Consider the following 13,053-nt stretch of genomic DNA (forward strand, 5'->3'; position numbering starts at 1 on the left):
TTTTTGACCATCTGCATTTGCTATAAAGGTACTTACTTTTAATTACACATAGTTTTCTTAAAAAAAGAAAAGAAAACAACAACCACCTCTCCCTTCTTCCCTTCTGTCCCCTCCCCTCTCTGTCTCTTCTCCTCCCCCCCACTCTGTTTTTGTTTTTTGAAAGTGGGGGTGAGAAAGGCATCATGGCAGTAGTTGTCAAGATAAAACATATGAGAGGGCAGGTATAAACTTCTTTTTCTCTATTTTATTTGACAGAAAAAAATAAAAGGTAGTAAAGGAAGGTAATAATTATTGACCCTCAGTATTAACTTTGTTCTCTTGGGTAAGCACATAATTAGGTTGTTCTTTAAAATGCATATTATGTAGTCGGCAGCCAACTCTGGTTTAGATCCGATAACTCCTTATGCAGGCAGCTTTTTAAATGCACATCATGTACCAAAGGAACTTTTCTGGTCTATTGGGTAAATATGTATTAAAGTAATTTTTAAAATACTTATGTACTCAATAGGCTGGAAGTGGTCAATGGTTTAATGAATAGTCATGCATTTTTAAACATGTATTATTATTTATGCACTGACCCAAGTGAGAAAGTCTTTTAAAAATGGCATATTCCTGATGACTGTGTAATTTTGCAGTAAAATCTTAAAAGTATTTCAGGAGAACAGAAGCCAATTTTAAAATTACATTATCTCATCATCCCTTCACCTCATTTTTCCTGGCTGCTCTTCCTCTTATGGGATGTATTATAATAGGCTCATTTATGGCCTCCCTGCTGGCCTAATTTCATTTTCATATTAAAGCTGATTTACATTTGAATTGCAATTTTAGTGCTGAATTTATCCTATGTTGACTCATAGTGTCTGGCACATAGTAGGCACTCCGTCAATATCTGTGGAATGAGTAGTTTTTATATTTTTGTGTCATTCATGCAATCAAACATGTCTTATGCCTGCTGTATGCTAGGCACAGTGTTGGGTATCAGTCAGCTTAGCACAAAGATAAGACATCTCTGGGTCACAAATGGATTCAAGCCTGACTTCCAGCCTCATCACTTATCAGCTGCCTCTCCTTTGACAAAGGAGCTCCCCTTCTCTGGAACTCAACCACACAAAGGGGAACAACAGCTCCAATCTGGCAGATTTCTTACACAGTTCAGTTGAAACTTCATATGGAAGACACCAAGCATAGTACCAGGTACCTAGTGAGCTCTCAGTCAGCACTTTTTCTCTCTTGACCTGTTTTCCCAGCCAGAAATATGAGAAACATTCATTTCTAGACAGCAGAGGCTTCCAAACTATACAGTGCTCTCATCACATATATCAAGAAGAAAATTTTAATACCCATAACAAGCCTCATCCTCTGGTGTCAGGAACACATTCACTAATTCTTGAAGTTCCCTTTCCAGATGGGGGCCTTGTGTGGGCACTGACTTCTGTGCACCAAGACTTACCTGGGCATCCTCAAACCCTGCATGCTCATTTTATTCCTGCCTTCTGTGATGGCTCCACCCCAGTATTTGGGTTATTTCCCTCCCATGTTCACAATCTTTCAGGATCAGAGGAAGGCAGTCCTCAAGGTCCCTTCTGAATTCCAGAAAGTTCCACAAAAAACCCTCCAAAAAGTCAGATTTTCTAAGAGCAAACAGGGGTAATGATATCTCCTGCAGCACAACGCGGTAAATAGGGTCTTGAGAATAAGCATTATTAACATGCTCACTGAGCTGCCTCAAATCCTATTTGGAGGGAGTCATGGTATAAATAAATAAACATGCTCCCTGGATCTTTACAGTCTGAGCTTTAGTGAGCCACTTCAATCTCAGAAAGGCATTAAAATCGCTGGTACATAATTGGATTTGTTTTGCTATTAGGTGCAGCTCTTTAACTTTTCCCTTGTATGCCACATTCCCAAACAGGAGAAACTCATCCTGATGGAAATGCTATCAATGATGTGACTCCTGGGATCACCGGAAGGGTAGAGAAGGAGAATCAGGGGATGCAAACTCTTTTGTTCCCTCTCATTCTCGCTGCATACCTGTTTTTTCAGCAGATGCTGGGTAAATGGACAGTGCTCATCACTATTGTGTAGGCACAGGGTCTCTCTTCATTATGAAGTTGTTGATTCTTTATGGTATCCATGGTCTTGGATTAGAAGCCTTTGGCTTGTTAAAAGACTTAATTTGAAATGGAAATCTCATGTTATTTATTTTTTATCTATTGGAAGATTATATTTTAACATGTTTAATATGAAGAAAATATATATATATGTATATATATATATATTTAATCTGGTATGCCATTCTAAAAATCTGTTGCAAATGGTTATACATGATGGTTTAAATAAATTATTATAAAGTAGTTTTCTTTTCCTAGTAAAAATGGAGAGACAGAGAAGAGTTGGACGTCTTTCCAAATGACTGTATGAAGGAAAAATCAGATGTATCTAGGGAAAGTTGATGCTATACTGGATGGATCCATTTAGAGACAAATTTGGGTCCTGTCAAAACTTTGGGGTGTATACAAATATTGACACAAAGAGCGTAACCAAAATGGATTCAGGGAAGAAAGAATCCAGAGGCCCGAGAGGGAAATTATAGTTTTGAGGTCAGTTCTGAGCAGATTTATAGGGAAAGAGTGATTATAAGTTTGAAAGGAAACCTCTCAAGTTCGAGCTCTGGTTATCCAAATGAGGGAGCACAATTTCATTAGTGGAACTATAGTTCAATCTGGGGATAGCCAGGAGGACACAGTCTGCCCTGTTTGTTAATAGAATAGCTTATCTCTTTCAGAGGAACTGAGAGGACAGATATAAACTAGATTAGGTAAAGAATGCATCACTGCAGCCATGGACACTGATGTACCAGAAACTTTGTCACTGTAACTTCTGAGCCTCTTGCTTCAGAATAAGAAAGGGGCTTTTACAGAGGGCGCATTGAAGAGTATGAGTTGAGGTGGTAAGATGAAGTTAGCATGCATGGCATGAATTGTTTAAAAATGGGGGCATGTAAAAGATACCTAAGGAAAGTCCAGAAAAGATTGTTTTACAAGAAAGGCAGATGCATGCCAGAGGCAAGGATATTATACGATAAGCAGGTATGACCTAGATGCACTCAAAATCTATAATCTCAGATAAGAAAGGTGGTTCTGGAATCAAGACCAAGAGGTCACAGATGGGCCTAGGAGACCAAGATCCTTATGATAAATATGAACAAAATAGCAAAAATGTGGAGATATGTGTCTGTTAGTGGAATACTGATAGGCATACTTCAACACAACTTGCAGAGTCTTTAGGGAAAAGCAAAGACTAAATGCACAATCGCTGAAGAATAAAGCATACCTTGAATACCCTGCTTGGACGTTGCTGGAATCAGAATCTCTTGTCTCTTTTATATTCATTTAGAGCACCTATTCATTAGGCAGTACCTTCTCTCTTGGTTTCTGCCTGGCTGTGAGAGGGATCCAGTTACAATCTTAGATCTGATTTACTCCTCCCTTCCAATTAATGTAGTATTACCAAACCAAAATTTCTATCACTAACCACTTAAGAGGAGATTACCTTTGTAGCCAAGGAAAGAAATTGTACCAATAGGACTATTGTCTTCACATGGGTTGAGCGGACTGCCATCTGTGTCTGAACCATCCTTCACCTCTCACTGCTGCAGGCCTCAGGCCACAGGGATGCTTGAAGACAGGAAAATAAGGGCCTACCCTGCTGGGGAAGAGAATTCCAGAATATTTGTCCCTGGGCTGGTCCCTCCAACAGTATTGTTTTTATAATGTCCATAGTTTCTTAGGACTAGAAGACTGATACCCAAATATCTTCTGGCTTACTTACTCTTTGGTAAGTCTGAGAATGTAAAACAAAGTTTTCTCTAATCACTAGAAGGCAAGGGGGCTGGTTGGTGAAGTCAACTATTAAATAAACCCTGGGATTGATGGTAGTTCCTGCCATCTTCAATGGCATGCTATTGCTGAAATTGAGAAGGCATAAACCAGCCCAACCCAAGGAAGATGTAGGGCAGTAATCTTTGTTCTTGATCTTTGCTTCTGTCCTTTATTTATTATCACTTAGGGCTGTGCCTCCATAATAGAAGAAAAAGAACAGGGTGAGCATGGTTTCCTGTGGATTATAAGAGGTTACAGGTATCTTAGTGAGTGGATTTAGTAAGTTCAAAAGTTGTAGAGCATGGGAGTGAGTGGTAAAATGGCAGTAACAGGCCTAGAACTTCCTTTAAAAAGAATGAATGGAATGGAAACAGAGGGAAGGTGTGACAAAGTCTTCTCCCACCTTTTTTTTTGTTGTTGTTAATGTGGGATCCTTTGTGTGTTTAAGGACAGAGTAGTCAGTACATAGGGTATGTATGAAGGTATTAATGTGAAAGGGGAAAAGTAAGTCCTGACTGCTAGTCATTAGCACTGTGGTAACAAGAAAGGTATTACTCTTACATAATTTTATTTTTAATTTTTATAATAAAATTGGTGGTTAGTTTAGGTCAGGGGTTCATCACAGTGGTAAACATCAGAATTCCCAAGGGGCATTTTCATAATACTCTAAAAGTTGAGGTTGGAACATGTATGTGATTACAAAGCTTCCTGGATGATTTGGATATACAGTTTGTGTGGCTTAGAAGTCAAGGCACGGCTTAGCAGAGTCACTTCTAAGACTGAAGTTAAGGGGCCAATTGGTGAGATCTCATCTGAGGTTTGATTGGGGAAGGATTTGCTTCCAAGCTCACATGATATTGGCAGTATTCATTTGTGTGTGTGTGTGTGTGTGTGTGTGTGTGTGTGTGTGTGTGTGTGTATTATTGGCTTGAGAACCTCAATTTCTTGATGACTGTTGATTAGGAGCTGCCCTCGGTTTCTTGCCACGTAGTTCTACCCCAATGATTTCTTCCTCAAAACCATCAATGAAGGGGGAGTCTCCTCACAAGATGGGCATTGCAGTGTTATGTAGTATATTTATATGCTTGTAAACAAACATATCCCGACACCTTTGCTGTATTCACTTGGTTAGACATAAGTCACAGGTTCCACTTATATCATGGCGTAAATACCAGATGGTAGGAATCATAGGTGCCACCTTAGTCTAGTCTTTCCACTACACCTGTTATCTAAAATCTTGTTGGGGCACCTGGGTGGTTCAGTCGACTGAGCATCTGACTTCAGCTCAGGTCATGATCTTGCGATTCGTGATTTCAAGCCCTACATTGGTCTAGCTGCTGTCAGCCTGTCAACACAAAGCCTGCTTCAGATCCTCTGTCTCCCTCTCTCTGCCCCTGCCCAGTTGTGCACTCTCCCACCAAATAAATAAATATTAAAAAAAATATATAAAATCTTGTCAATGCCTCCATTTTTAATTACTATAAATGACTGAGGGTTTTTCACTTTTTCATTCAACAAATATTTCATATATCAGGCATGGTCCTTAGATACAGCTCTTGCCTTCAATCACAGATACATGAATAATTATAACATAGTGAGAAGAAACTGTAAGAAACATGGGGAGAGCCTAGGTATGCCTGATGTTGACAGGGGTAGGTTTTTATCATCAAATTTGGGCATGACTCTAGGCGAGATTATTAAACGGATAGTTTGGTGCACCATGAGTAGAAAAGCAGCATTTGTAAAAGCTGTCAATTGTCAGTGGGCCGAAGTTGAACCCTCATTTGCTTTTTTTACAGTAAGAGTTAGAAGGATAGTATGGTAAGCTTAGAATGTTTGGACCAGAATGTTTGGAAAGCTCTTGCTATGCCTGTTTGGAAATCATTTGGAAATATGGACTAGAACCTAATACAACTAAATAAATTAATTGCTATTGAAAGAAACGTACTCAAAGGATACAATCAGGGCTGCTCAACCAATGAACCCATGTCATTGTCTGGAGGACAATTCCTGCTGTCAGTGCCAGAGCTCCATCCGAGTCTTTCTTCTCTTGAGCACTTTTATTAGTGACGTGAATGAATATAGAGAAGGCACAGAAGCAGAGAGGACTAGAAATGATGACAGAAGCAAAATCCAAAATGGTAATGCAATAACAGTAGATCAACTCTAATTTGATAGATATTTCTAGTAACAAATGCAATGTCCTTTTCTAAGAGCCAAAAGTTGGCACCAAGTATAAATTTGTGGAAAGCGAGTTGTTCATTTAGGAATTTTAGGTTACCTAGGTTAAACGTGAGTTATTTGTGTGATATAGACACTGCAAAGAGCAGTACAAATAAAATATTAAAATACAGTCATTTAAGTATAGTATCTAAATTGAGTGAAAACTAGTTTTGATCTCCCAGGTTCTGAGATTTCATTTGAAGGATTTCATCTGTTCTGAGGATGCCTTTTAAGAGCAGATACAGACAAACCATAATGTGTTCAGATAGCAAGAACAGAGCTGGTGAGATGGATTGCAAATGTTGTAATATAGGAAAAGCTTAAAGAGATGAAGGTGTTGAGCCTGGAAAAGGGTGTGTCAGAAGTGAATCTAGTTGAAAAATTTGAAAGGCCATCTTGGGTGAAGTGAATTGGACTTATTTTCAATAGCTTCAATGGAAAGACATCAGACCAATTTCTGAAAGTCGTCATGAGACTGATTTTGGAGGAATTTCTTGGATCCTGAACTGTCTAAAGTTGGATAAGGTTGCTTTGGAAAACGTGTTCATTGTCATTGAGGGGGTTCAATAATATGCTGGACAGCTTGATAGGGTGTTATTGATTTGATTTAAGAATTAGATATATAATTAGGCACATGAGCTCCCATCACAAACCATAATTACAGTTCCATGTCACTATCATCTGTAGAGTTTTAAAACGGGTATACACATCTGTGTTCCACTCCAGCCACATTGTATAGTCAGAATTATTCTATATCTTATTTCTATAGAATTATTTCTATATGTTGAAGAAATTCCATACGTAAATTTGCAGGTCAGTCAGAGTTGGCTGGAGAAGGATACAAAGGAGCATTAAAAAAGTGTTTCATACTTTCTTTACTCTTGCCATAATTCTGAAATACAAACGCCATTAACTATTTCATCCCTTTTGCCCCCCTCACTTTGGTGGTAAACATTGTCTAATCACGTGTTGATTCCAGTTCTCCCCTACAGAAGACAATAATGATACAGGCATTTAAACAAAGAGGCTTGGATTGAGAAGAAAAATATCAACTACTGAAATTGTCTAAGAGGAAGGAAAAAGGAATTCAGAAGCTTATGGATGAAGAAGGTATCTTGAGGACAGACCACTTTTCCCTATAAAGTGTTTCTCCAGAAAACACCTATTAGAACAACATGCTTAAGTAAAATAAAGTTGTGCTGATTTTCTGGGTTCTTCAATTAATCAACTAATACTACTGTTTGTTTTTAACTGGCTTCCCTGTGCCACTGGGACACAGAAATGATAATGTGCTTTATTTTCTCTAACTTATATCTTCTTTCTTCTTTCCTCTTCTGTAAAGATGACTTATAATCAATGAAAGTATTGATATGTGAAAGACTAGAGGAAAACAAAATTGTTAAAATAACCCATAAAGAATCAAAGCACTTTCAGAAATTTGAAAAATTAATAGAAATAGCTTTTGAATAGAAACAGTTAAAAGGGAATCTAGAAATCATTTCCACTAATTATGTGGATGTTTTTTCTTCTTAGAAGACTTCCTTGATGAAATAAGAACTCTGGTATAGGTATCTCATCTCCCTTTATCAGTGGAATCAAGTCATGACCAGCTATTTTGACTAGCACTGAGATAGTAGTTTTTGCTTTATAAACGAGAAAACTAAATGAAATAGGTCTTAATTTCTTCCAAATAAATCTTTAATCTTTATTCAAGTATCCAGCACCTATGTAAAACCTAATTAGACCATTTTGTCATTATCTAAAAATTTTGGGGGGTAGATGTGGGATATTGTTTCCTATTTCTGCTATTTGAAGAAAAAATTAACATGTTTGTGAATGAGAAAGCTTAACATTGTAAAGATGTTAGTTCTTCCAAAACTAATCTATAAGCATAGTGAAATTCTACTTAAAATTCTAATGTGATAGTTTTGAGAATTAAACAAAGTAACACTAAAATTTATGGAGGAGCAAATGTCAGTTGATAATTAAGACCTTTCATACCCACCAAAGTAAAGAGAGAGGATTTACCTGATCAAATAATAATATTATTTTGCCAGATAGATAATCAGATTGTGTATATGTATAAATATACACATACACGTACATATACATATATGTATCAAACACTCATATGTATGTATATTGGCACATCCACAGTAGTGATGTAAGTAGAAAAATGATTACTTAACGAATACTATTGGGAAATAGACTTCATCCTTGCAGCTATAAAAAAATTAATGTCAAAATTGATTAAAGACCTGTACATAAAAGGAAATGTTTATAATCATTAGAACAAAATTCAGAATCTCATTTTGACCTTGGGCCTGGGAGATATTTTTTAAATAAGAAACAAATGGATTGATCACAAATAGGGGAAAAGTAATAGATTTGGTTATAGTAATATTAAAGACTTCTGTTTAACAATGGGAAGCAAATATAAACATTAAAAAACAACTGGAGAATATTTTTTTAAATATGTGAATGAAAGGGGATTAATAGTGTAAAGTGTAAAGAACCTGCAAGTCAAGAAGAAAACTGTCAGGCAACCCAGTATAAAAGTGAACGAAGTAGGGCATCTGGGTGGCTCAGTCAGTTAAGCGTCTGGCTTTGGCTCAGGTCATGATCTCAAGGTCCATGGGCTTGAGCCCTGTGTCGGGCTCTGTGCTGACAGCTCAGAGCCTAGAGCCTGTTTCAGATTCTGTCTCCCTCTCTGTCCCCCCTCCCCCCCCCCACTCACACTCTAGTCTCTTTCTGTCAAAAAATAAATAAACATAAAATTTTTTTTTTTAAAAATTGAACAAAGTGTACAAATGGATAATTCACAGGGAGAAAACTTGAATGGCGAACATTATAATAGATGTGTAGTACAATACCATTTCGGTAAATTTAATTCTCAAGTTCAGGTTCTTGGAGTGGGGAAAGGAATAAGATGGGAAATTGTGGCTGTGGAGATGAAAGAAATGAAAACATAAAAAAAGAACATTAATTGATTATTGAAAATAACATGACACAGATGATATTTTATAATCCTAAGAGTGCAAAAGTTCTCATAGGGCCTACTCTCTGCAAGAATTTTGCAGATTCTAGACCCTCATTTTAAAGAGGAGTTCTTTTTCTTTTTTTAAATTTTTAAAAATGTTTTATTTAATGTTTATTTATTGGAGAGAGAGACAGCGCATGAGCGGGGGTGGGGGGCAGAGAGAGAGGGAGACATGGAATCCAAAGCAGGCTCCAGGCTCTGAGCTGTCAGCACAGAGCCTGACGCGGGGTTCAAACTCACAGACCATGAGATCATGACCTGAGCCGAAGTTGGACGCTCAACCGACTGAGCCCCCAAAAGAGGAGTTCTTTTTCTTTTCCATAGCCTCCATGACCATGCAAGAGTACCACGGTTTCAAAGCTCACAGCTGTTTTGAATCAAGGAAATAGAAGAATCTCATCCTACAGATGATCTTGGTGGACTTTATCTAGGTGAAAGGATATGTGTATGGAGGGTTTCGAAAAATTCCACATTAGCTCACACAGGAACAAGGAACAGAATTCAAGAAGGGATAGTGACAATCAGGCCAATAACTGGCCTAAGAAATATGTTTTAAAACTTTGTAGCCTCTGAACAGAGGGTAGCCTATTATAAGGGTCACTGCCTCCCCTTGACAAAGACTTTTTCCTTGACCAAACATTTGGCATGCTCCTCTGAGCCCTTTTTTTTTTTTTTTTTTTTTTTTTTTTACTAGGTCTCATCCTTGGGCCCTCCCTTCAGTCTACTGAGTCCACTTTTAGGGTGAATGCCATTAAGTCAGTTTAGTGAGAACCTGCTCACCCTTGATCCCTGATTACCCTGGCCTGCCGTCAGCAATTATCCTGTTAGGTCAGTTTAGTAGGATTCTCCCTACACTACTTGTCTCCTCTTAGTAATTTTCCATCCATGGACACCCTCACTGGCTATAAATCCCCAGCTTTTTTGCTGTATTCAGAATTGAGCCTGAGCTCTCTCCCCTATTTTGAGAGTCTTGACATCTATCACAATAGTCTTGAATAAAGGCTTCCTTGCCATTTTAACAAGTGTCAGAGCAATTTTTTCTTTAACGACCTGAAACAAGAAGATTTAATGGTAAATAGTAATCATGGGAAGGGAGGGTAGGATGTCTTGGGAATGTAGAGGATAAGGTTTTATTGTTTACTGTATGCAAAGGATCTAACAAACTCCAGGCAAATGCCCCTCTTTAAAGGGTGCCAGTATTAAGCCATATATGCTACAGCTATAAGGAAATATAAATCACATCAAACACAGGTGTAGTTCTACCCCTTCTGACCTCTGGAGGAAGACATCTAGGCATGACTGGTGATGGAAAGCACTGTTTCCTCATTCCTTGTGCATCAGAAGCATATGCTGTCAGTAGTCTCTGATCACCATGATTTTGTCTCCATATGTACAATGATAGTAGCCTCTTAAAAGGAAGCAACTTTTGAGGCAGTTGTGAAGCCTGCCATTTCAGTAATCTCCAGAGGCATTCTTTGACTTTTCCTGTAGTGCTGTGGCATGTTGACAGGGAGTCTGAAAACAAAGAGATGACAGGGAAAGATTCTGCTTCTCATCATCCTCATCATCTCTGTGTCAGAATGTTTTGCCTCTCTAGGAGTTCCTTATTTTGAGCTTTACCAGTGGAGCAAAGGACTTTGGCTCTCCACAAAGGCTGTGCATCTTCTGGCCAGATGTATGCGCCTGTCTGTATTGCCCTCCTTCTGGAGGTGAAGAGGAAGGTAAGCACTTCTGCCTACTGAGCCTGTTTATGTGATTGATGCTGGGACTTCCAATTTTGAGGACAAATGATCCATTAGTAGAAATGGGCACACAGGAAGCCTCAGTGCCAATAAGTTAAGTGCCCATCACTGTACTTAGTGAACAGTCTGCTGATCTCAATTGTAGGCAATTAACAGTGATTAGCAAGTGCGTGCTTGGTGGGTGGCACAATGAGATTCTTCTTACTGATGAGGCAAACTCACAAACAACCCAGAGAGGTATTGCTATGAAAATGCATCAAAAAAGCTCAATCACTGTGCAAGGGGGTCTGACCAAAGGAGGACTCTTGTGAATGTTTTAATTTCTCCTCTTAAACCTCTCATTAACTCTTAGACAATCCAGTAATATGGGGGGAGGGCCGGATATTCGTTTAGAATCAGATACTCTTTATGCATCCTGAGAGAAATTAGAACGAGAAGAAAATAAATCCCCACAAAATTGTGCAACCCTGGGGAGCACAGCTATTTCTTACTTCTCTTGTATTTCCTTCCAAACTAGCACAGTGCCGTGCACCTAGGAGAGCTCAGTAAATGTTGGTGAAAGTGAATTGAAATCAGGTCTCCTTGTCCTAGCTACTTATAATCATGTTAGCCTTTTCTTGTCTCTTCCATTATTTTATGTGTTGCTTTTTAAATTAGTTTTTTGCTACCCTTTCTTTCTCTTCTCCCCTTTTTTAATCATTAAAACTATATTTGTAATGTGTTTTTGTGTTAGATATATATTTGAGAGGTTAGCAAAGTAGAAATTCAATATAAATTTTTATTTTCCTATTGACTTTTATTATAATTTCATAGTAGTAGTCTCATCAATATATTTGGGCTCAAAGGCATGGTGAAGAACAACAAATATCTGTTTCAAATAACTTTCTGCTAGTGGCGATTATCAGTGCCCACCATCAGTGGGCGATTATTCTCCCCTATAGCAGGAAAATAATCAAGTAGACAATTAATTTACATTTTCTTTAAACACCCATATATTAAAACACATTATACAATTTCCACTTCCTTGGGAGTTCTCACTGACTTTATGAGACTTGCGTGTCTAACTAACCACATGAGTTATACCAGGTATTCAGAGAAATTCACTAAGTGGAGGAAACTTAACACTGTTTTCAAAAATGTGAGCTATATTATTCCACCATTAAGTGCAGAATGATCTATGAAGGCAAAGTCTACTTCTACACGTTCACTCTAAAATTCCCAGTGCCTAGCCCTAGCACAGTGCTTGACGAGTAGTAGAGTTGAAAGAATAAATTATTTAATTACTCAATACCAAAGCAAAACAAAGATATTACTTCATGAAAACCAAAATATATCCATTCTTATTATTCCTTCTTAAAACTCAAATAATTACCACTTTAAAGTCTTATTTAAGCCTATGTACAGCTACATAGTAGAAAACAATACGTTATGCCACGGAAATCATCGGTCATGCTTGAAGATGGAGAACTTTATTGCTTAAAACGTACCTTTGCTCAATGTGTAATTTGAATAAGTGATGATATGACCTGCAAGTAAACTATGCATCTTAATATTTAGGGCCAAAGTAAGAAAATGCCTTAACTAATGTTAACAAGAATCAATGCCTAATGGATGGAACTAATTGTAACCTGACTTTTGTTGCAATGTAGGTCAAATTATCCTTACTTTAATGAAACACAGTCTTGCCTGTATTCTAACTATAGTTTTACCAAGCAGTCCTCTGATTGTGAATCCATTTTTTTTATTATTTTATTTATTTACTTAATTTTATTTATGTAATTTTATTTTTTAACCACTTTAATGAGATATGACTGACATACAAAAATCTGTAGATAAAAACTGAGAATAAACTGAGGGTTGATGGGGGGTAGGAGGGAGGGGAGGGTCGGTGATGGGCATTGAGGAGGGCACCTGTGGAGATGAGCACTGGGTGTTGCATGGAAACCAATTTGACAATAAATTTCATATAAAGAAAAGGAAAAAAAAAAAGGAAAAAAAACCCCAAAAGCTGTAGATATTGAATGTATACTACTCAATATTTTTAGAGATAAGTATATACCCATGAAACTATCATCACTATCAATGCCATAAACCTATCTGTCATGTCCAGTTTCCTCACACACCCCTTGGTTTTTGTTTCCTTTCATGGTAAGAGCACTTAACATAA

At 37.7% G+C, this 13,053-nt stretch overlaps 1 long non-coding RNA gene across 2 annotated transcripts in view; it reads left to right on the plus strand.

Moving 5' to 3' along the window:
- The window catches only part of LOC123595917, a 79,849-nt gene extending 72,542 nt beyond the window's left edge, over positions 1–7,307 (plus strand). For both annotated transcript variants that reach the window (XR_006711429.1, XR_006711430.1), the window contains exon 6: positions 7,084–7,307. This is a non-coding gene — a long non-coding RNA (uncharacterized LOC123595917). The remainder of the gene's footprint in view (positions 1–7,083) is intronic.
- The last annotated feature ends 5,746 nt before the right edge of the window (positions 7,308–13,053 follow it).

The sequence above is a fragment of the Leopardus geoffroyi genome, chromosome B1 (assembly GCF_018350155.1).
Source record: "Leopardus geoffroyi isolate Oge1 chromosome B1, O.geoffroyi_Oge1_pat1.0, whole genome shotgun sequence".
NCBI classification, from domain to species: domain Eukaryota; kingdom Metazoa; phylum Chordata; class Mammalia; order Carnivora; family Felidae; genus Leopardus; species Leopardus geoffroyi.